Source organism: Triturus cristatus, chromosome 12 (genome assembly GCF_964204655.1).
Source record: "Triturus cristatus chromosome 12, aTriCri1.1, whole genome shotgun sequence".
Taxonomy (NCBI): domain Eukaryota; kingdom Metazoa; phylum Chordata; class Amphibia; order Caudata; family Salamandridae; genus Triturus; species Triturus cristatus.
The window spans coordinates 292,769,286-292,781,823 of NC_140595.1; the positions used below are offsets into that span (position 1 = coordinate 292,769,286).

At 47.5% G+C, this 12,538-nt stretch overlaps 1 protein-coding gene across 1 annotated transcript in view; it reads right to left on the reverse strand.

Annotated features, from left to right (window-relative positions):
* The window catches only part of ZNF319 (zinc finger protein 319), a 158,370-nt gene that overhangs the window by 25,581 nt on the left and 120,251 nt on the right, over positions 1-12,538 (reverse strand). The window lies entirely within an intron of this gene.

The window sequence follows — 12,538 nt, forward strand, 5'->3', positions numbered from 1 at the left end:
GTGGTACGACATACGCAGGAGGGTCAAGAAATTCATCAGCAAAGACCATGCCCTGAGCCAGCCCACTGGTGGTGGTCCTCCTGCAAAACCGGTGCATTTCACTTCCTGGGAGAAGGTGCGGGCCATGTTCCCACCAGTTGGCCTCCATGGATTGCCTGGAATACCAGAGCCTGGTGAGTACACAAACAACTATTCCAAACTGTGATGTCATAACAATCAGCACCCACAGACAATAATGTCAGGGGGACAGAGAACCTAAACATAACTATCCTCTCATGTGTATGCCACCTAGAGTAACACAATACCTGCAATGTCCCAGTAACATGTACCTAGGGCAATACATGAACAAACCCAAGGACAAATCCCGCAGGGATTTGGCCCCATACACCACCAAACACCGTCAGCCATCAAGCTGCCTCAGTTACACACACTCCCAGGGAAGCCGAGTCACAGGAAGGAATGTCTGGCGTGCCGGACAGGTGGGTGTAGCAGAAAGCAGGGTGAGATTGGTAGTCCCAGGCCATAGTCCCCATCCCATCTGTCCCAGGAATAGGCCCATGCACCAGGCTCACCTCACAGGGAGTGTCAAAGTGCAGGCAAGTTTGGAGACACTGGGCTCTGGTGTGGGGAGCACAAGGCCTTTCTGGGACTTGGGCACCAACAAACACCAAGACATCACTGTCAGGCAATTTGAACATGTACTCAGACTCACTGTCTTGGAACCATGGCCCATGGAGTCCTATCCGGTCCATGGGGGAGAAGGAGTACAACCTCAGACTACATCTCCCAGCAGGCCCTGCCCCACATACCCCTCCCACCAACAATAAACAACACACCTGGGACAAAACACAACCTGAAACTCAAGGTAAACTGACTCCCAAGATGCCTGACACTGGGCCCTGGGGGGAGGAGTTGTAATCCATGGTGGTATTTGTGTGCCAATGCAGATTGTAACTACAAATATACCTGAAATGTCACTGGAAAGATCCCCACTCACAAAAGTCACTAAACTGAGAACAAATACACAGCAAGGCAATGGGATTTGAACATCAGTCACATGCTGCAGCCATCTTGTCTGCACACATTCCATACCAGGAAAGCGGAGTCACAGGAAGGAAGCATGGGTTTGCTGGGAAGGGGGGGTGGAGTCAAATGCATGATGGGAGTTGGAGTCCCAGCCCAGAGTCCCCATCCCACCTGTCCCAGGAATAGGCCCATGCACCAGGCTCACCTCACAGGGAGCGTCAAAGTACAGGCAAGATTGGAGACACTGGGCTCTGGTGTGGGGAGCACAAGGCCTTTCTGTCTGGCACCAACAAACACCAAGACACCACTATCAGGCAACTTGAACATGTACTCAGACTCACTGTCTTGGAAGCATGGCCCATGGTGTCCTATCCGGTCCATGGGGGGGGGGGGGGGGGGGGGGGAAGGAGTGCAAACTCAGACTACATCTCCCAGCAGGCCCTGTCACACACACCCCTACCACCAACAACAAACAACACACCTGTGTGAAGCAGAGGAATGCACGTTTTGCAATGTACATGTGAGGCACCTTAAACATACATGAGCTGTCCATGTACACAGCTCTACGTGTACATAAAACGCATCTGGAAATTGTTCAAAACCTACATCAGCATCTGTCTGTGATAATTGAGGACAAAGCTATGCACATACACTCATCATGAAGCATTGTACAGAATTGAATGTGTGTGATACGTTTATGTGTGCTGAACCACAACATACATTGTGTGTCCCTTTCACCCACAGGTGCAGCTGGGGAAACTGCAAGAACGGACGAGGAAGATTCACAGTCCCAGACTCTGGTTGACACAGAGCAGGCCGGTGTGGATGCCTCTCACTCCTCTGATGACGACCATGAACAACCTGGCCCCTCCGGTGTGGATCAGCGTGCATCAGCAGTAACATCTGCACCCTCTGCCACCATTCCTGCTCCATCTGACAACACCCAGATGACCCCTACTAACACGGACAGACCAAGCCAACCCAACACCGAGGGCACAGCAACACTGGGAATGCCTTGTCTTCCCAAACTGACATGACTGATGTACATGATCTCACTAACTTCTAGAACTTCACTAGCTCTGGTATCATGGATTCAATAGCTCCTCTATAACAAAAAAATGCCTACTCCAAAATCTCCAAACCCTGGTTCAACGACAACCTAAACTCTGAACGCTGCAACCTAAAGGCTGCTGAACGTCTATGGAGATTCAAACCTTCTGTTTATCATTTAAAATTCTTGAGATTGGTTAGGAGTTCTTACAATAAAAAAATCAAGATGATCAAGGCCGACTACTTCAGAGCCCAACTTACTCAAGCCTCAAATCGCCCCAAAAACTTTTTGATATTGTCAAACAGCAATCAGCAAGAGCACCCAATTACTTCGATTCAACAGACAATTCACCTTCATGCAACGATCTGGCTATCTTCTTTATGGAAAAAACTGAACTCCTCAGTATTGATCTTGAATCTAAGAGGGCCCTACTTACTTCATCTGAGAGTGCAGGTGATCCTGCCCTCTCTGAGAGTCTAAAGCCACCTAGTATTAGCACCAAGAACATGGCCACCTGACCTGGAGCTCCTTCTCTCCCCTCGGTGAAAACAACATCTACAAAACTCTTCTGAACATTAACCATTCTAATCACTTCAGTTACCCATTGCCTCCGTCTGTCTTCAAAGAAATCAAAGCTGTCCTTATCCCCATCTGGACAAAGATTGTCAACGCCTCCTTATCTCAAGGCAAGATCCCTGAATGTCTAAAAGCAGCACAGGTTTCACCCATTCTCAAAAAACCTGATGCAGACAGATCTGACCTCAACAACTTTCGTCCTATCTCCAACATCCATACTGTGGCTAAGCTCCTTGAAAAATGCATCCAATCGCAACTTTGCTCGCACATTGAGACTTTCAATCTCTTGGATCAACATCAATCTGGGTTTAGGAGCAGTCATAGTACCGAATCCGCGCTCCTTCTCATCATGGATGACATCCTAAAAATGTTAGACCATAACGAATCCTGCCTACTAATCCTCCTTGATCTTTCCTCTGCATTCAACACAGTTAATCACGATATCCTCTTAGCCATTTTGGAACACAGGATGGGCTCCTCCGGTCGGGTACTGCAATGGTTTCTGTCCTTCCTTCACAATAGATCCCAAAGAGTTAAGGTGAACCATACACTATCCCAATCATCTACAGTCTTCAAGGGGGTCCCGCAAGGGTCTGCACTCTCTCCCATAATCTTTAATATTTTCCTGGAACCGCTAGCGAACACTCTTAATTCTATGAACATTCTTTTTCATATGTATGCGGATGACAAGCAACTTTACCTGAAAATCAATTCTCCCTGATGATTACCCAAAACTGGCTAACTGAGAACCATCTCCTGCTCAACACCACAAGAACAGAATTCCTTCTCATATCCCCTACTAAGCACACCCACAAGATTGACCTCTGGATGAAACACCTCACTACCTTCAATTGCTCCCCTCTTATCATCGACTGAGCTAAGTCTCTTGGAATCACCTTAGACTGGCACTTGAACATGAAGAAAAACATTAGTAAGATGTGTAAGGGCCATAACTACCAAATGAGGCTTCTAAGAAACCTAAAACCATTCCTCCCTCAAGAGGACTTCAAGCAGATGGTTCAAGCGCTTGTCCTCCCGAGACTAGACTATGGTAGCGCGACGCTTTGTGGCCTCCCCAAACATACATTGGCCCCGCTTAAGGCTTTGTTGAATGCAGCTGCCAGACTCATCACTGATACAAAAAGAACTGATCACATCTCCCCAGCCCTAAGATCTCTAAAGTGGGTACCCTACGAAGCAAGAATACAACTAAAGATTGCCTGTCTGACGCACAAAGCCCTCCACTTCAAAACCCCTGGTTACCTGGCTCAAAAACTAGAACTATCAGGGGGGACAGACCATCAAGTAGTGCAAATTCTCTATTACTGAAACCTCAGACTTTTCGCAAATAGAGAACAAGGCTCCGAGCCTTCTCTGGCTCGGCACCGAAGATCTAGAACTCTCTCTCTCCGGAAATCCACAGAATTCCCTACACGGCTGCTTTCAAACATGAAGTAACAAGCATTTACAATGCAATGGTCTCGGCATTGTTAAAGTTAGAGCTATTGGCATTGTTCATGACATTTTTGTTTGTTTTTAAAAAAAACATTTAAAGAAACTGCATTGTTATTTACAATGTCAATAGCTTAATCTCTCTCAAATCCGAGACCTATTGCATTTGCACCCACACACAGAGCCACACACACAAAGCCACCCACACACACAGAGCCACCCACACAGAGCCACCTACACAGAGCTATTCACATAGAGCAACCCACACACAAATCGAGCCACCGACACAGAGCCACCTACACACACAGTTACCCACACACAGACAGACCCACCTACAAAAAAAGCCACACACACAGAGGCACACACATACACACACACACACACACACACACACACACAGAGCCTCCCACACCCACACAGAGCCACACACACATTTAAAGGGTGTTGTTTAAACCTGTGGACTTACTGTGTTAACTAAACACATTCTAGGAGCTACAGTATTGTTTACCTCCATTACACCAATTAGATTAACACAGCACCAAAATAATAATGAACTGTGGCCACATAACTATCCGACTGTATGAGGGCACTTTGTACATTACAAATATACAACATATTTATTTACACACATTTAGATATCTTAACTTTTTACAGTGAGTTTCACAGAAGTAACAACACTGCCTTCCAGAAGACATCAGGGTGTTCATGATAATTAGGGAGTTTTTTTGAAGGACAACGGAAGTGCTTGTAGAGTACAAAATGAGAGTGAGGAGATAAGCTCGTTACGATATTTGTGTTTTTACTGGCGGAATATGAAAATGGTAAAGTCGGCGGGCTAATGGAGTGACATTTAGGAGGTGTGTGACAAGCCGTGGGGTGGAGTTTGGGGACACTGTGTGATAATCCCATGGAAACGACACTGGTCGTGCCCAGGGGGTTTGACCAGCCATCAACAGGTGGCAGGCGCAAGATGGTCACGAGAGGGTCGGGATGGGCGTGAGGTCCTGGCTCTATGGGCAGAGATGGGAGGGTCGGGCAAAAGGCTGAGCTGTGGCCTCTGCCCTCCTAGCTGGCCTCTCGCTCATTAACTTCCTATGTTTACCATCACCGGGCAGGCTGCCCTGCCGCTTGGCCCACTCGTGCAGGCGACCCTTCTCCAGGGCGCCGTTGAAGAGCACGCAGAGCTCGATGTTACCCTGGAAGCAGGCGCGGGCTAGCGCCGCCAGGTAGCCCAGCATGTGGTTCCACTGGCCGCCGCTCACCCAGTTGGTGTAGAAACCGCCATAGAGCCGGTGTAGGCAGTTGTCGGCATCCACTAGTAGCCGCAGAGGGGTCTGGGGAGGCCTCTGCCGGCCTCCCCCGACCAGGCTGCCGCGGGCCAGCTTCTGTAGTTCCACTGGCACCACAGCGCTGGGGCAGTGCTTCTCAATGTAATCCTGGAAGCCCTGGACTCCCATGGTGGCTGAGATTATGGGGAGTAAAACTGGGACTGTACCGTTTTTTTCGCGAGTTAACTTCCCTTAGAGTAGAAACAGGCATAGACAGAACCGCCATGTTAGCTTTAGCATTTTTTTCCCGGCACTCGTTTGCCCTCTCATAGATCGGGATGAACCTTAACCATACACCCAGGCAAATGGGAAGTCTAAAACGTGGGCCTTTCGAACTAAAGACACTGGAGAACTACGGGGGGGGGGGGGGGGGGGGGGGGGGGGGGTGTGAGACAAAAAAGCCTCGGCCATGGGCCCTTACCCTCCACGGTCGCGCCCGCCTCTGTCTCGATCTGCAAAGCTTCCCCTCATCTTGTTGGTGCCGGAATACAGGGAGTAGTCGTGTGACGCGGAGATGTTATTTGTGGCACTAGCGTCTATTTATTGAACTCTTCCTCCTAAATGACAACGAGCTCCTCTTGTTCTCAAAGCGAATCTTCTCTACAGAGCCCCTTACACCCGACCGCACACAAAAGGGCCGACCCTTCCTATCCTATCGGTAGCCGAGACCTAATGAACACGAGAACGTCCCGGTAAAAAAAAAAAAACACGCCCACCTGTGTAAAAGGGGCGGGGCTTAAAACAAGAGAAAGAAGCGAAAAAACACCCCCCCGAATCCGAAAAGACGGGGCTTGTTTCGACAGACAAAGCTCTTCTCCAATGGCTGACCAGCATTTAAGATGCCAGCCAATGTAGAAGAGGGGCGGGTTCAAGCCCCACTACTAGAAAACATAAAATCTCGCAAGCTAGACTGCGCAAGCGCAGCCTTCGCTAGCCGAGACCTAAAAAAATCCTAATGAATAGATTCCTGCCTTAAATGACCATTGATCGTCTGCTTTGTAACACCCAGTATTGCCTACCTCACCGTACCAAGCAAAGTTTGTGCGTATCCTTGTACATTTTATTAGCTCATTATGTTATCCTCTCTTACTTCCTAAACAATGTTCCCATTTTACCTTGTTCTCCCCTTCCATTATTCTGAGGCGCTCTGATACCCCTTGGGGTCTTGTTCGCGATATACAAAACTTTTTAAATAAACATAAATAAATAAACCAGACAGGAGCAGGGCTTGAACCACCACTTGTCTCAAGGTCTGGGGAAACAAGGGTAATATATTGCGTAGCAACCGTATCTTATAGGCAACAAATATGAGAGAATCAAACAAAAATAGGAGCTTACTCATTGTGGGAGAGCGGGCCGGACAAACAGACGAGGAGGCTGTATATAATGGGCCAGTTGGACTGTTTTCTTAAATACAAAGAAGGCAAGGTGTCTCTCCAGGTATCGACTTTGGGGTTCTGCGGCAACTGTTTGGGATTTTCTTCAGTGATGGTTCGGGGTCTCCTCCGTTTTCAATTGGGCCGCCTTTTTGCTGGATGGTCGTTCCCCGGGAGGTGGCTCCGCCGCAACTCTCCTGAGTTGCGGCCGCTCTTCAGCCACCTCCGGTGGGGACCACCAGTCCTCGCACCACGTCTCGTCTTCTTCTTCCCATTCTCCTGCGACTACTCCTTCCTCGTCTCGGTTCCCTCTGCACTCTTCCTTCCTTCCGGCTTCTTCGCGTCCCTCGTTGGTTTCTCTGGCCCTTTTCACCTCCCTCGCTGAACCACTTCCAGGGGTGGGCGTCACGACGCTGTACGTGCAGAGGACACGGGGGAGGAGTTACATAAGGAAACCGCGTCTTCCCGTTTTTGCACATCGTTGCGGTCGTCCTGACCGGTCCTGACCTTTGTGAAGAAAAGTGTGGGAAGAGCCCGAAATTGGGCACGCTGGGTGTGGCACCCCCTCACACTCATGTTCAGGGCTTTAAGTATGAAGGTGCCATTCACTGCTCAGCTCTGGCAGTAAATAAAATACATCAAAAGTGGCCTTCCTTGGCCTTTTATTTGTGTCTTTAACTTTACAAGCTGAGACATGGATTAATTTCTCTCACTTTGTGTGCAAAAACCCTTAACGTTATCCACGTGAGGTAGTCTGTTACATTTCACGTTTTATTTAATACTGCTTGGTATACATGCCCATTTTGACAACTAGTACTTCCTTTTCTGTGATATTTTTTTATGGTTTTCGTTTTCCATGCAACATATGAGTCTTGCAAAACTAATTTACCTCAGTGTCTGGTGGGCGCCATGGAAATGTACGAATGAATGAATGATGAAATTCACTGTGAATGACTGGAAATATTTTCCACCCTTGTTGAAGTGATATGTTAAATAAACAGCTGGAAATTTCTGACCGGTGCACACCCCTACAAAATGCCTTCAATCCTATTGACAAAGAGCGAAGTAATGTAATGCTGCCCAACAAACATTGGGTGCAACTGTAAACATTCAATGAAAGCCAAATGTGTGATGTGTGTGACAAAAAGGTGAAACGAACTGGTGGTTAAATTCAGAGTGTGCCTTTACACAAGTTTGTAACACGAAAAACGGGAAATGGAATTAATGACAATGCCGTGTTTCAAACGTATTTTAAGTCTCCTTCTAAAACAAATGCCCTCTTTACAAAACATGAAATTTACTTTTTTTGTAACTGTACACATGTCTGCAGAAGTTCTTTCCGCTGGGTGCCAGCCACAGGAAATAGTCGGTAGTTACTTCTGAGTCGTGACCCAGGCATGGTGCTGAAGAGGGGTTGGGGTGGAGAGAGACTGTGTTTCAATAGTACACAGCATGGCACAAACACCGTTGGTTAATTTGCTACTCAATGGCGGTTTCTTAACGGGGGTGTTGCCCACTGGCACCACTTTAAATGTTTTTATTTGCTGAAGCAGTGCACTGTATGGTGTGGGCAAAGTTTGCCGGTCAGAGGTAAGGGCGTGCAGTTGGATGTGGGTGGGGGTGGTGCTTGAATGGTGAGTGACACTCACACAGCTGGGCCTCCTTTGGGTGAAGTGTGCATGTCGGCTTGGACATGTTACTTGCTCTGCCCAGCCCGACATGCACACTTAAACCCTCGTCAATCTGCAATGATAGGAGCCCAGGGTGGATTACATACACAGCTCCCAAGTTTCCAAGGAGAGTTGCAAGTCTCTGACCCAGCCAATCCTCGTACTGTGCTCATCATGCGGTTTGCAGCAAGGTATTTTGTGCTACAATGGTCCTACTACACAAACATACAAATATAAAATAGGGAGAACATTTAAGCGAGGCTCAGGCAACGCCTACGTGGACACCTCAAAACGCCTCATGCACTAAATGTGATGTCATTATTAACTGTGTAGAGACGTTACTTGCGATCTGTTTCTTAAAATTCATACTACTTGTCAAAACAAACCGTAAGCGTTGCCTGAGCCTCGCTTAAATGTTCTCCCTATTTTATGTTTGTGTAGTAGGATGCAGGCTTGTGTCCCACTTTTCAGTATTTGTGTTTGTTTATATCCAAAAAACTGAGAAATTAAATATTGAACCTCTGTCCGGCTGGATAAGTTAACCAATACAGCACTGATTGGGTCTGTATTCATTTGTTACTTACTATCCCTACCTCCCTAGGGACCATTGTAGCACAAAATAATAATTCCCGAGGTCCCTGGCTGACTTTACTTGGGTCCCCTTGTTGTTTGAAAAGAGTTTACAGCAAGGTAGCAGTGTGAGGATTGGCTCAGGAGTGGGGAGGTAGAGGTGTGACTGGAGAACCGTCCTCGGTTAACAATGAACCGTGAAAGTGTTTTCAGAGCAGTGTTTCTGTGGGGCATGTTCCGGACTGCACAGGTAATTTATATTGCAATAAGTGCTTGCCTGTAATGTCAGTTGATATGTATAGGGGCAATGGTACCTTCACGTTTTTGCCACTGACACACACAGTGAGGAAACGCCTTCACAGGTTCAACTAGGCAGATCGGCAGTGAGAAATGTGAAATGGGCGCTGAGGAGGCCTTGCTGGCCCAGGCAGTGGTTGTCCAGGCCACCCCCTAACATTACTATAATCCTGCTGCCCCCCCCCCCCCAATTACGAGTGTCACATGGAGTCTACAATCAGACACCCACTGTGGTTCATGTGGTCTTACACACCTCAGGTTTGTGCACCTCATGCTCATAGGTTTTTATAGTCCGCTTACTCAGTGGGGTAAAACAATGGCAAGTGGGGGCATAAAAGGTGCAAAACTTGGATTTGGGTGAAAAACCAACAGACTACCCTACAGGTCCGTGTGGTCTTCAGTGCCAGCTGCTGTGGACACTGCCGCCGCCCCCTCCCCCGGGATTCCATTGAGGACAATCTGTGGTTCACTATACGCACAGACCCGGGGCTTCCATGACCGGACACTGCAGACTCTGCAGCACTAGCCGTGATCCTGGTGGAAGCAGCTTAGGGGTGCACAGATCATAGCGCTGCACTCCAGTCTATAAGACTCAAAACGCATTTCCCATCCAACACTCACTCCAGATGCAAGAATGAAACCGTCCCGTTATTAACATAAAAGCTCGCACCGGTTTCTTTTAACACAAGTACGTGATACCCATCTGAAACTGCGTGTAGCTTTCATGCAGTCGAATTCAAAAATACCAAGATTGTACTTTAAACTGCAGCTGCATCACCACGAAATACATGTCTTCTCCTTTCCAGGAAAATTCCCAGTCCTGCTGTCCCGCACCAAGCTCTAACAAACAGGGAGAGCATAGCCAAGCACTGAAAACGTTAACTATTTAAGTCATACTACAAACATCATGTATAATATGATCAACTATTCAAAATCCAAAAAGTGTATTTATTTACCATGTGGAAGTTTTGGCATTAATGTGTCACACTACAATGAGAGGTACTTTTTAAATCTGAGTTTTTAAACATGGATCAATAGTGAGCTAAGATCTAAGACAAGAAACCGTGTACCTGCTTGCTTGTTTGTGCATATCCCTGTAATGAAGTTCTGTGAATATACAGAATCAGGAGCTAGCTACATCATTATCATATGAAAAAAATCCTTTTTATTGATTGCATGATAACTACACTCTTACAATTGTGTTAGTAACCTTCAAATATGATTGAAAATGCACCATTTGCCAACTCCTTTTTCAAAATGTTCTCGCTGGCAGGGGGGTAACCCTCCAAATCCCCCTTAAGATACTCAGGCTTGCTCGCTCACCATTGGGCACTCAAAACAAACGTTTACGCCTCACCACCTTTAAATGTCGCCAGCCACTACTGTTGCTACTGCGTTTGTAGATAACAGCAACACTGGACCACGAACCTGGGTCTGCTGTAGCAAATTGGAATGCAGTCCCTTGCCTGCCTCAAAAGGAATGGGAAAAGGGCGTCGAGAGGCGAGGGACCACAGTGGCTAAGCAATAGTGCATGCAAATAAAAGCATGCACGACATGCACGGATGGCACACCCTAGCTGTATTTACAGTCAGCCAGTGGTAGACGGCTCTGGTTAGTGCGGACAGACCATTGCCATGACCAAAGCCCTTTAGGAAAAGTAAGCAGAAATAAAAGAGTTCCTTGGAGCATGTCACACTTCAAATGCAAAATTTAGCGACAGAAAGTTACTGGTTTGTCTTCCAACATTACCAGCACCATTAATAAAAATCTGATAAGTAATGTGGCCTAGTCATTATCTGCAAAGAGAGCCGAAAATAAGTGCTGGCGGTGCCTTCGCACAAATCAACTCCTGACCCCTCATTCCCAGCGAGATTATGGGTGGAATATTTAGGATGGTTCCCAGCCTTATACCACCATAAACTCTCCAAAGCAGCTGTTTTTGCTGCTGAGGGTGGATCTACGGAATGTAAACTGGGCTCTAGCAGAGCCCCATTTGCTTTTTGTCCTTGATGCTGCCTTGTGTCTGCTAAGACAGATCACAAGGACAGTCCCGGGGCAGCAAAGAGCAGGACGCGGCCCCAATTTGACATCCATGCTCCTTGCCTTTCATGGAGGGGGCGGGGGCAACAGGAATTTCTTGGGTCTATCCCCTTTATTAATGAAGCTTGTGACATGTCCAATAACGAGGGGTTAATGTCTAACCCCTCTCCAGCCTTGCCTAAGTGCTATGGCCAAATGCCTTGCCTCTTAGTGGGGTCAACTTTAGATACCAGAATTTCACCGTTTTGCTGTGGTTCTCCCGCTCTGCTACGCTGCTACACTGTTGTTTTACTGCCGCTGCCTCTGTGGTGCTGCTTTTCTCCTTTCTGCTCTGTTCTGCCAAAACACGCCAACACACGGTAGGAACCAGGGAAGAGAGACAGGGGGGAGTGATCCCTAATACTCTGCTCTCTTTGTTTTCTTTTCTTTGTTTTCTGCTCTTCAATCTGTCTGAATATATCTGAATGCTCTGTGAATTACGCCTCTCTTTTCTTAGGGCGGCAGGGGCGCTTGCTGAGCATCGGCACGTTTGGCGTCATTGTGACTGGCAGTCTAGTTCTAGCCCCTGCTTACCCCCCACACTGAGCCAAAGGGGTCCCCACTACCCACAGTTAGTCCTGGTGGGTGAGCTGAGAGCCACTCAGGAAGTGGAATACCCAGAAGTCTCAATTCAGTTCCACGCTCTATGGAGCCATCTGGCCAGTCTTAAAATAGTGAGGTCCGGTCTATTGAGAGTGGCCTGAACAAATTAAAGAAGTCAGAGGTGTCTCTTGGTAAGAGATACAAATTGAGATCACGTACACTTTTAAGTAGGGGACTCGCTGTTCAACAGCACGACCAAACTTTCCAGGGTGTATGTAGCTGCCCTGGCAGCGACAGTAGTGAATCTCAAGCAAAAGAAACCGTCCAACAGAGCAGGAAAACCTGGGAAATTTACTCCTGTGAAGAGCAGGAAGAAAAAACTCCGCTCTCAGTTAAAGTGACTCCTTCCCTACGGTCATACTTTATGGCTAATACTCAATCACTGGGAAACCTAGAACTCGGGCAGGGACGAACTCAGCGACCCTTCTGGCGACAGCTGAGAATCAGAACTTACAGGCTGCAATTCCTGTTTCTAATCGTTATACTCTGTTAAGTGAGTCCCCTATGGC